Below are 12,429 nucleotides of genomic sequence, written 5' to 3'. Positions count from 1 at the left end.
AAACAAAATACAACACACTGAAGCTTTATAGGAAACAGAATGTAATTCTGATAATTACTCACGCTTCAAATAATGTTATCAACTCCACAACATGGTTCTGAGAGCACTGGTATTCAGCTGGCAAGAAGCTAACATCCTTGTGTCAATCTGAGAGTATCAACATGCTAACATGTCCATCTGGCATAAATATTACAAAACAAACTCTTATACATTGCGGATTATGCTAAATAAGTTATATTCCGGTACAAGAGTAAGATAAACAGTATTATTTACCCACATAAAGTAACGACAGCTCTCCAGTCAGTGTAATTGCTTGCTCTCACTCTCACACACTACACATACGCAATCCCAATACCGCTTCCACACCTAATTTATGAATCTCTTAAAGGGACAGTGCCATCTAGCGGATATAAATGAACACAGCTATGTGCTTTTACCACCTGGCTACACATAGAGAACAGGTTGGAAAGCCTAACTACAGTAATGGATGTTACTGTTTTATCAGGGAGCCACAAAGACGAAGTAAAAAAATGTCATTGTTTAATTCACTTTGTTTGAAATTTCATGCAGCCACATAATAGAAAGGAACTAAAAAATATATTTTTTATTTGAATATCGCAATGATTAAAGTATAATTCACACAAAGTAATAAGACTGCACTCTAAAAATGCTGGGTTATAAACAATCCAGCGCTAGGTAAATAGTGGACAAAACACAATTTGGGTTATTTTGACCCTGCCAGTTGGGTCACGTCTTTGGGTTGAGGTGTTGCTTAGTAGCGGTGCGGCTTTCAGTTCTTTTTAGCCACCCGTGAGAGTAAATGTCATTCTGGTTCATTTGTTCTGTTGCATTGTCATCACATATTAAGGTTGAGCAAAGACACTTATGTGGCTTAAACAAGAGTGCAAGTTCCTCAAGTGCCTATGCATATCCCGATGTTAGGACAGTTACCACTTTGTTATAATATTTAAATAATCATGTTATTACATTTATATTATTAAAATATGTAACATGCAAAAATATTGAAGTAAAATTGAAAATGTGCAGTCTACAAACTTAACATGAAATGACATTTACCTTCACGGGTGGGCAAAAATAACAATATGAAAGCCATGCCCCCAATAGACCATGTCTCCTCACAAAAGCTAAAAAAGTGTCAGTGCTCAACATGCAGATAACAATACAACAGAAAAAATGCACCAGAATGACATTTATTCTCAGGGATGGCCAAAAATAACTATTTGAAGGCCAGGCCCCTACTATACAATGCCTCAAGTATTCTGATCTGACCCGATGGATCATAGCTCAATAACCCAGTATCAGTAACCCAACTGGCTGGGTCAAAATAACCCAATGTGTTTTGTCCAATATTTACCCAAATTGTGTTGTTTTTAACTCAGCATTTCTTTGAGTGTTGCTGTGTAAGTATGCCTTTATAGGTCCCGAAACAAATAAATAAGACCAAGGACATCTAAAGTCCATCAGATTAACAGTTTTTAAAGAAGCCAGCAACGCCGATACCAAACGTTTTAAAAAAGAAAATTCATCACATTGGGGGGAGAGAGAGAGAGAGAGAGAGAGAGAGAGAGAAGCTCACACACGTACAGCTTGCAGCAAGTCCTACTACAGGTAGGTCTACAACTCAATGTATCATTGATCATACTGAACTAAAGTATTGGTTTGCATTGTTTTAAAGTTCACATCCCCATCACTGAATAGGGAGGGGGGAAAGGGTAAGCTCAGTTAATAGGATCTTCTTAATCTAAACACAAATAATTCAGTGATTAACAGTATAAAGGTATTATTGCATGTTGACTAACCAATCGCGGTGAAATGCAATCTTGTTGATTAGTTTCATATATTTCATTCAAGTAAGCTCAGTAGATTGGCTTGATAGTACTCGCTGAAAGGATTCTCTCTAATCAGAATCCAACGCATGGACTAGTTGTCTACATCTACTGATGATATTAATTCCAAGGAGACCTGGTACTGTAGTCTGTGACTGCGGAGGATCTTTGACTACCAGGAACCCACACCTGGGTAAAGTTATCCCCATGGTCTCTACGTCTAACCCAAGGTAACCTAGGTAAGGAATGTCCAACCCGTTAGCTGCTGTTATCTTAAGCCATCCTGCTGTAGAAAGCATGTCTTCCTCTTCCCCTAATAAGTGTTCTCTGAAGAATGACTCATGGATCGTGCTGACTTGGCTCCCGGTATCCAGCAAACAGTTTACGGCAACCCCCCCACCCAATTCTTGAGATCTACATCTGGACATTTGCCCACTACATGCTCAAGAAACCTGTCACATAAGCCTATAGATTTCCCCCGAATTGCCTGGTTCTTAGCAACCGAGGATGCTAGATTTCCTGCACACTAGCAGCTTGTGTGGTATTGGACTCGTTTACTGACATGCTCTTCTTTGTGCACTGCTTGACAATGTTCCCCACCACCTTTACACTTGAAGGCAAATGGACTGACCATCATCAAGATTGGCTTGATAGCGACAATGATGTTGTAGGTTGGCTAGCAAGCAAAACTTGACGTTACACATCGTTCACTTTTGGGAAAACTGGTTCAGCCACTTAGAAGATACCAATTGGTAACTTGGTAGATACCAATCATTAGTTCAAATAAAGCATAATTACTGTATGTACTAATATGAAAGTGCAATTGTAAACTATAATGTATAAACCCACCATAGCGATGTCGGTGAAAAAGTTATGAATGAGATCCAAGGCGGAGGGTTCTCGGTTGAATGTGCCATAGAGATCCTATTAAATTATTATAATTCCTAATTCTATGGTCCTTGAACATTGAAACCCACGTTCACCATGACGTATAGCACTACCCATCTGGCAAAATGGCGTGAAAAGAGTGTGTCCCCATTGGGCACGTTTGAGTGGTAAGGGGAAAGCAACCGACTGCATGTGCGATAGCTGAAAGTCGGACATTAATGTGGTTTTCCAACAGCAAGGCTCAGGTCAACATGGCAGTGTTGCCATTCTTCATAATGTTGAAACAAGATGGCCCCAACAGATATGGTCACCCTGTTCATAGCTAACTTAGCAGTATTTTGTTTTGCGTAGTGTTATTATTATTTGCTCAGAAAGATTTTTGCATTATTACCTACATGCGAAAAATAACTTACATCAGTGGTCACTGGACCAGAAATTAGACTTTTGTGAATTGGTTCCTTTGTTTGTAGTCCTTGAGGCAATTCCACTCGTCCTAGGGGCTGCTCCAAGATGCCGTCAAGAAGAGGAATACAAAGTGGGCTTTTAGTCCAACTCAGGAGGCGTGCATACCACCCACCGCTTCCGAGTATATTACTCGCTAATGTTCAGTGCTTGGACAATTAAGTAGACAAGCTCAGGGTGAGGATCTCCTTCCAGTGAGACATCAGGAACTGTAACATACTCTGTTTCACGGAATCATGGCTCTATCCAGATATACTGTCCTTGTCCATACAGCCAGCGGGCTTCTCCATACAGAAAAATAACTCTCCAGGAAAAAGAAAGTTGGAGGTGTAGGGTTTATGTTTAACTACTTGTGGTGTGATTGTGGTAACATACAGGAACTGAAGTCCTTTTGTTCTCCCGATCTGGAATAGCTCACCATCAAGTACAGACCGCATTACCTCCCGAAAGAATTCTCTTCGGTCATCGTCACAGCCGTGTATAATCCCCCTCAAGCCGACATCGCAATGGCTCTCAAGGAACTACACTGGATTTTGTGCAAACTGTAAACCGCATATACTGAGGCAACATTTATTGTAGCTGGGGACTTTAATAAAACAAATCTGAGGAAAACATTACCAAAGTTTTATCAACACATCTCCTGCGCCACTCGCTCATCGAGAACTCTTGACCATTGCTACTCCCCCTTTCGGTTCGGCTAAAAGGCCCTCCCCCACCCTCCCTTTGGCAAATCAGATCTCGCCTCCATTCTGCTCCTCACCTCTTATAGGCACAAGCTTAAACAGAAAGTACCCATGGTAAGGACCATTCAACGTTGGGTTGACCAATCTGAATCTATGCTTCAAGACTGTTTTGATTAAGCGGACTGGGATACAGTGCATTAGGAAAGTATTCAGACCCCTTGACATTTTTCACATTTTGTTACTTTGCACATCCTTATTCTGAAAAGTATTTAAATAAATACAAATTATGATCTACACACAATACCCCACAATAACAAAGCAAAGACAGGTTTGTAGAAATGTTAGCTAATTTATAAAAAATAAAATAAACTTAAATACTTTAGTACATAAGTATTCAGACCCTTTTATGAGACTCATCTCCGGCGCGGCCCACGCTTGGATTGCGTCCTACCTGACAGGTCGCTCCTACCAGGTGGCGTGGCGAGAATCTGTCTCCTCACCACGCGCTCTCACCACTGGTGTCCCCCAGGGCTCTGTTCTTGGCCCTCTCCTATTCTCGCTATACACCAAGTCACTTGGCTCTGTCATAACCTCACATGGTCTCTCTTATCATTGCTATGCAGACGACACACAATTAATCTTCTCCTTTCCCCCTTCTGATGACCAGGTGGCGAATCGCATCTCTGCATGTCTGGCAGACATATCAGTGTGGATGACGGATCACCACCTCAAGCTGAACCTCGGCAAGACGGAGCTGCTCTTCCTCCCGGGGAAGGACTGCCCGTTCCATGATCTCGCCATCACGGTTGACAACTCCATTGTGTCCTCCTCCCAGAGCGCCAAGAACCTTGGCGTGATCCTGGACAACACCCTGTCGTTCTCAACCAACATCAAGGCGGTGGCCCGTTCCTGTAGGTTCATGCTCTACAACATCCGCAGAGTACGACCCTGCCTCACACAGGAAGCGGCGCAGGTCCTAATCCAGGCACTTGTCATCTCCCGTCTGGATTACTGCAACTCGCTGTTGGCTGGGCTCCCTGCCTGTGCCATTAAACCCCTTCAACTCATCCAGAACGCCGCAGCCCGTCTGGTGTTCAACCTTCCCAAGTTCTCTCACGTCACCCCGCTCCTCCGTTCTCTCCACTGGCTTCCAGTTGAAGCTCGCATCCGCTACAAGACCATGGTGCTTGCCTACGGAGCTGTGAGGGGAACGGCACCTCAGTACCTCCAGGCTCTGATCAGGCCCTACACCCAAACAAGGGCACTGCGTTCATCCACCTCTGGCCTGCTCGCCTCCCTACCACTGAGGAAGTACAGCTCCCGCTCAGCCCAGTCAAAACTGTTCGCTGCCCTGGCCCCCAATGGTGGAACAAACTCCCTCACGACGCCAGGACAGCGGAGTCAATCACCACCTTCCGGAGACACCTGAAACCCCACCTCTTTAAGGAATACCTAGGATAGGATAAGTAATCCCTCTCACCCCCCCTAAGTTTTAGATGCACTATTGTTAAGTGACTGTCCCACTGGATGTCATAAGGTGAATGCACCAATTTGTAAGTCGCTCTGGATAAGAGCGTCTGCTAAATGACTTAAATGTAAATGTAAAATGTACTCAGATGACGCCATCGCACTGCACACTCCCCTATCCCATCTGGACAAGAGGAATACCTATGTAAGAATACTGTTCAGCTCAGCCTTTAACACCATAGTGCTCTCCAAGCTCATCACTAAGCTCGGGGCCCAGGGTCTGAACCCTGCCCCCTGGGCGTGACAAGGCTCTCAGAATAGGTTATGTTACACACACACTAGGCTCTCAGAATATGTCTTACTTGCTGAAGTCCCGTCATCCCTGCCTGTACCTAATTTTGTTGAAAAACAAGTGAACAATTAATAAAGATCATACACAAACAATAGGCTCCTAGAATAGGTTATATTACATTAATGTTTTGGTCAAAGCAGCCAAATAAAGTAATGTAGTTAACATAAGTTCAATCAAAGGCTGGTCTGAGTACATCAGTTTCATTCAGTAGTACAACACAATTCACATTGCATTTTATCATGGGCACAGTGGGGATTTATATCTGTGATGTTTAACTGATGTACTCTCTCACTCTGAGTGTAAGACATCACTTCCAGCAGATCTCCATGCTGGGAGTGGCATTGATCATGGACTGCTTCTCGTGGGGTGAGCCTGATGTTCGTCATGTAACTCCTCATGTCTAAAGAATGGGGAGAAGGGAACGTAAAGTAAAAATGACGATGCATCTACAAATTCAGTTTTTTACACAATATTGTATCATATTTGATGAGTTACTGACCTGTCTGTAAGGCTCAATCTGCTGTAGTCTCCATAACCGTATCACACTGGCACAGGATGTCCATGCACAGCATGGCCTGAGGGATGCACTCCTGTTGGACTGAAATTTGGTCAGTGGTAGGTCTTTTTCAAAGCTGTATCACCATCTATATCTGGACAGAAAACACATTGTTTATCATACTCAACACCCAATCCTCATTCCTCCTTGTTTGTTATTGTTTCCCAATCAACAGTCTGGATCTTCCTCTTCTGTCATGGTGGATGAGCTACCTTTTCCGGTAAATACGGGGCCATTTCTCTTTCCCACCAGAAAATGGCAGCTACAGACCATAGTGTTGTCACTTAGTTTCTGCCCATCTGAAAGACACTTTTTTAATACTTTTACTAGCTAAGTTGATTACTAAAATGGTAACATCTATATTAAAATGCCATAACCCACAGACGTGACTATATTAACGGTAGAATAGACTGGGCTTTGGTCTATCTGCACATCTAAAATCCTACTAAGTGGATGGGACATTTCTGCTGGGATGGAGGAATTATCTGGAATGCTCAACTAGATAATCAGGACAGTCTATGGTAACATTTGCCCTGAAGAGATATAGTATTGCGATGAGCTATATGACTATACTTCTGATTCTAATTCTCAAGAGGAAAGTTAAAACTGTCAGCTGTAAGGTCACTGAGGAGGCCCAACAGTGACAGGGGAATCGTCTGAAAGGGAATGACATGCAAGGATGTAAATATAAGCATTTTTTTGGCACTGGCTAGCAGACCACAATTTCTACATTCAGGTCTTAAATCTGTGGCATGCAATGTTTGTAAAGGCAAAATTTCACTAATGTGTCAGGCATATTGTCTACTAGCCCAGTCTGAAAAGTACTAGCCTCGGGCTAGCTTAATTTCCATCCCTGCTGACACTTCTAACTGACTTCACAGGTCATTTGATTAGTCATGTACAACAGATGCACTCATGGAACAAAACTGTTTAAAAAATCAAATCAAACTTTATTTTTCACATGCGCCAAATACAAGTGTAGACCTTACCTTGAAATGCTTACTTACAAGCCCTTAACCAACAGCGCAGGTCAAGAAGAGTTAAGAAAATATTTACCAAATAAACTCAAGTTTTAAAAAAATAACACAATAACATAACAATAACGAGGCTATATACCTGGGGTACCGGTACCGAAGTCAGTGTGCGGGGGTACAGGTTAGAGGTAATTTGTACATGTAGGTAGGGGTGAAGTGACTATGCATAGATAATAAACCGCGAGTAACAGCAGTTTACAGAACAAATGGGGGGGTCAATGTAATTGTCCGGTGGCCATTTGATTAATTGTTCAGCAATCTTATGGCTTGGGTGTAGAATCTGTTAAGGAGCCTTCTGGTCCTAGACTTGGCGCTCCGGTACCGCTTGCCGTGCATTAGCAGCGAAAACAGTCTATGACTTGGGTGACTGGAGTCTCTGACAATTTTATGGACTTTCCTCTGACACCGCCTATTATATATGTCCTGGATTGCAGGATGCTTGGCCCCAGTGATGTACTGGGCCGTACACACTACCCTCTGTACCGCCTTACGGTCAGATGCCGAGCAGTTGCCATACCAGGTGGTGATGCAACCGGTCAGGATGCTCTCAATTGGTGCAGCTGTAGAACTTTTTGAGGATCTGGTGACCCATGCCAAATCTTTTCAGTCTCCTGAGGAGGAAAAGGTTTTGTCGTGCCCTCTTCACGACTGTCTTGGTGTGTTTGGACCATAATAGATCATTGGGGATGTGGACACCAAGGCACTTGAAACTCTCGACCCGCTCCACTACAGCTCCGTTGATGTTAATGGGATCCTATTTGGCCAGCCTTTTCCTGTAGTCCACGATCAGCTCCTTTGTTTTGCCACATTGAGGGAGAGGCTGTTGTCCTGGCACCACACTCCCAGTTCTCTGACCTCCTCCCTATAGGCAGTCTCAATGTTGCCTGTTGACCAGGCCTACCACTGTTGTGTCGTCGGCAAACTTAATGATGGTGTTGGAGTTGTGTTTGGCCACGCAGTCATGGGTGAACAGGGACTAAGTACACACCCGAGGGGCCCCGTGTTGAGGATCAGCATGGCAGACGCATTGTTGCCTACCCTTACCACTTGGGGGGTGGCCCGTCAGGAAGTCTAGGATCCAGTTGCAGAGGGAGGTGTTTAGTCCCAGGGTCCTTACTTGATGAGCTTCGTGGGAACTATGGTGTTGAACGCTGAGTTGTAGTCAATGAACAGCATTCTCAAATAGGTGTTCCTTTTGTCCAGGTGGGAAAGGGCAGTGTGGAGTGCGATTGAGATTGCGTCATCTGTGGATCTGTTGGTGCGGTATGCGAATTGGAGTGGGTCTAGTGTATCCGGGAGGATGCTGTTGATGTGAGCCATGATCAGCCTTTCAAAGCACTTCATGGCTACAGACGTGAGTGCTACAGGGCGGTAATCATTTAGACAGGTTATCTTCGCTTCCTTGGGCACAGGGACTATGGTGTTCTGCTTGAAACATGTAGGTATTACCGACTCAGTCAGGGAGATGTTGAAAATATCAGTGAAGACACTTGCCAGTTGGTCCGCGCATGCTTTGAGTACACGTCCTGGTAATACATCTGGCCACGCGGCTTTGTGAATGTTGACCTGTTTGAAGGTCTTGCTCACATTGGCTACCGAGAGCGTTATCACACAGTCATCCAGAACAGCTGGTGCTCTCATGCATGCTTCAGTGTTGCTTGCCTCAAAGCGAGCATAAAAGCATTTAGCTCGTCTGGTAGGCTTGCGTCACTGGGCAGCTTGCATCTGGGTTTCCCTTTCTAATCCGTAATAGTTTTCAAGCCCTGCCACATCCGACAAGGGTCAGAGCCGGTGTAGTAGGATTTAATCTTACTCCTGTATTTGACGCTTTGCTTGTTTTATGGTTCGTCTGGCATAGCAGGATTTCTTATAAGCGTCCGGATAGGTATCCCACTCCTTGAAAGTGGCAGCTCTAGCCTTTAGCCCGATGTGGATGTTGCCTGTAATTATAATATATGCCATTTATCAGACGCTTTTATCCAAAGCGACTTACAGTCATGTGTGCATACATTCTATGTATGGGTGGTCCCGGGAATCGAACCCACTACCCTGGCGTTACAAGCGCCATGCTCTACCAACTGAGCTACAGAAGGACCACTAATTCATGGCTTCTAGTTGGGATATGTACGTACTGTCACTGTGGAGACGACGTCATCGATGCGCTTATTGAAGTAGCCTATGACTGATGTGGTATACTCCTCAATGCCATTGGATGAATCCCGGAACATATTCCAGTCTGTGCTAGCAATACCATCTTGTAGCGTACAATCCGCATCATCTGACCACTTCCATATTGAGCGAAAGCAGGAATCAGGAGGATAGAATTATGGTCAGATTTGCCAAATGGAGGAAGGGGGAGAGCTTTGTGTCATGCAGGTGAAAGAGGACCCAAAAGCGACTTGGCGAAAACGGAGTCTTTAATCCAGTAAAGTAAATACAAACAAAAAACACAACTTTCACTCGAAATGACGAGGACAAACTGGAGACTCGATCTTGAACAGCAGGTGAACAGCAGGTTGCCTCGGGAAGGCACTTGAACCAGACAGACTCAGACAACTGCTCACCACGCAGCATCTGAGGAAAACACGACACGACAGGGCGATACACAAACACAGCACGGTGAATTCTAGACAAGGAACCGACAGGACAGGAACGGAACACAAAGGAAGAAATAGGGACTCTAATCAGGGAAAGGATCGGGAACAGGTGTGGGAAGACTAAATGATTGATTAGGGGAATAGGAACAGCTGGGAGCAGGAACGGAACGATAGAGAGAAGAGAGAGCGAGAGAGTGAGAGAGGGAGGGGGAGAGAGAGGGATAGAAAGAGGGAAAGAACCTAATAAGACCAGCAGAGGGAAACGAATAGAATGGGAAGCACAGGGACAAGACAAGATAATAAATGACAAAACATGACAGTACCCCCCACTCACCGAGCGCCTCCTGGCGCACTCGAGGAGGAATCCTGGCGGCAACGGAGGAAATCATCAATGAGTGAACGGTCCAGCACGTCCCGAGACGGAACCCAACTCCTCTCCTCAGGACCGTAACCCTCCCAATCCACTAAGTATTGGTGACCCCGTCCCCGAGAACGCATGTCCATGATCTTATGTACCTTGTAAATAGGTGCGCTCTCGACAAGGACGGGAGGGGGAGGGAAGACGAACGGGGTGCGAAGAAAGGGCTTGACACAGGAGACATGGAAGACAGGATGGACGCGACGAAGATGTCGCGGAAGAAGCAGTCGCACAGCGACAGGATTGACGACCTGGGAGACACGGAACGGACCAATGAACCGCGGAGTCAACTTACGAGAAGCTGTCGTAAGAGGAAGGTTGCGAGTGGAAAGCCACACTCTCTGGCCGCAACAATACCTTGGACTCTTAATCCTGCGTTTATTGGCGGCTCTCACAGTCTGTGCCCTGTAACGGCAAAGTGCAGACCTCACCCTCCTCCAGGTGCGCTCACAACGTTGGACAAACGCTTGAGCGGAGGGAACGCTGGACTCGGCAAGCTGGGATGAGAACAGAGGAGGCTGGTAACCCAGACTACTCTGAAACGGAGATAACCCGGTAGCAGACGAAGGAAGCGAATTGTGAGCGTATTCTGCCCAGGGGAGCTGTTCTGCCCAAGACGCAGGGTTTCTGAAAGAAAGGCTGCGTAGTATGCGACCAATCGTCTGATTGGCCCTCTCTGCTTGACCGTTAGACTGGGGATGAAACCCGGAAGAGAGACTGACGGACGCACCAATCAAACGACAGAACTCCCGCCAAAACTGTGACGTGAATTGCGGGCCTCTGTCTGAAACGGCGTCTAACGGGAGGCCATGAATTCTGAATACATTCTCGATAATGATTTGTGCCGTCTCCTTAGCGGAAGGAAGTTTAGCGAGGGGAATGAAATGTGCCGCCTTAGAGAACCTATCGACAACCGTAAGAATCACAGTCTTCCCCGCAGACAAAGGCAGACCGGTAATGAAGTCTAGGGCGATGTGAGACCATGGTCGAGAAGGAATGGGGAGCGGTCTGAGACGACCGGCAGGAGGAGAGTTACCCGACTTAGTCTGCGCGCAGTCCGAACAAGCAGCCACGAAACGGCGCGTGTCACGCTCCTGAGTCGGCCACCAAAAGCGCTGGCGAATAGACGCAAGAGTGCCTCGAACACCGGGATGACCAGCTAACTTGGCAGAGTGAGCCCACTGAAGAACAGCCAGACGAGTGGAAACAGGAACGAAAAGGAGGTTACTAGGACAAGCGCGCGGCGACGCAGTGTGCGTGAGTGCTTGCTTAACCTGTCTTTCAATTCCCCAGACTGTTAACCCGACAACACGCCCATAAGGAAGAATCCCTCGGGATCAGTAGAAGCCACAGAAGAACTAAACAGACGGGATAAGGCATCAGGCTTGGTGTTCTTGCTACCCGGACGGTAAGAAATCACAAACTCGAAACGAGCGAAAAACAACGCCCAACGAGCTTGACGGGCATTAAGTCGTTTGGCAGAACGGATGTACTCAAGGTTCTTATGGTCTGTCCAAACGACAAAAGGAACGGTCGCCCCCTCCAACCACTGTCGCCATTCGCCTAGGGCTAAGCGGATGGCGAGCAGTTCACGGTTACCCACATCATAGTTGCGCTCAGATGGCGACAGGCGATGAGAAAAATAAGCGCAAGGATGAACCTTATCGTCAGACTGGAAGCGCTGGGATAGAATGGCTCCCACGCCTACCTCTGAAGCGTCAACCTCGACAATGAATTGTCTAGTGACGTCAGGAGTAACGAGGATAGGAGCGGACGTAAAACGTTCTTTTAGAAGATCAAAAGCTCCCTGGGCGGAACCGGACCACTTAAAACACGTCTTGACAGAAGTAAGAGCTGTGAGAGGGGCAGCAACTTGACCGAAATTACGAATGAAACGCCGATAGAAATTAGCGAAACCTAAAAAGCGCTGCAACTCGACACGTGACCTTGGAACGGGCCAATCACTGACAGCTTGGACCTTAGCGGAATCCATCTGAATGCCTTCAGCGGAAATAACGGAACCGAGAAAAGTAACGGAGGAGACATGAAAAGAGCACTTCTCAGACTTTACGTAGAGACAATTCTCTAAAAGGCGCTGTAGAACACGTCGAACGTGCTGAACATG

Source organism: Oncorhynchus gorbuscha, linkage group LG08, assembly GCF_021184085.1.
Source record: "Oncorhynchus gorbuscha isolate QuinsamMale2020 ecotype Even-year linkage group LG08, OgorEven_v1.0, whole genome shotgun sequence".
Lineage (NCBI taxonomy): Eukaryota > Metazoa > Chordata > Actinopteri > Salmoniformes > Salmonidae > Oncorhynchus > Oncorhynchus gorbuscha.
Note: the sequence above shows the minus strand (reverse complement) of the source record.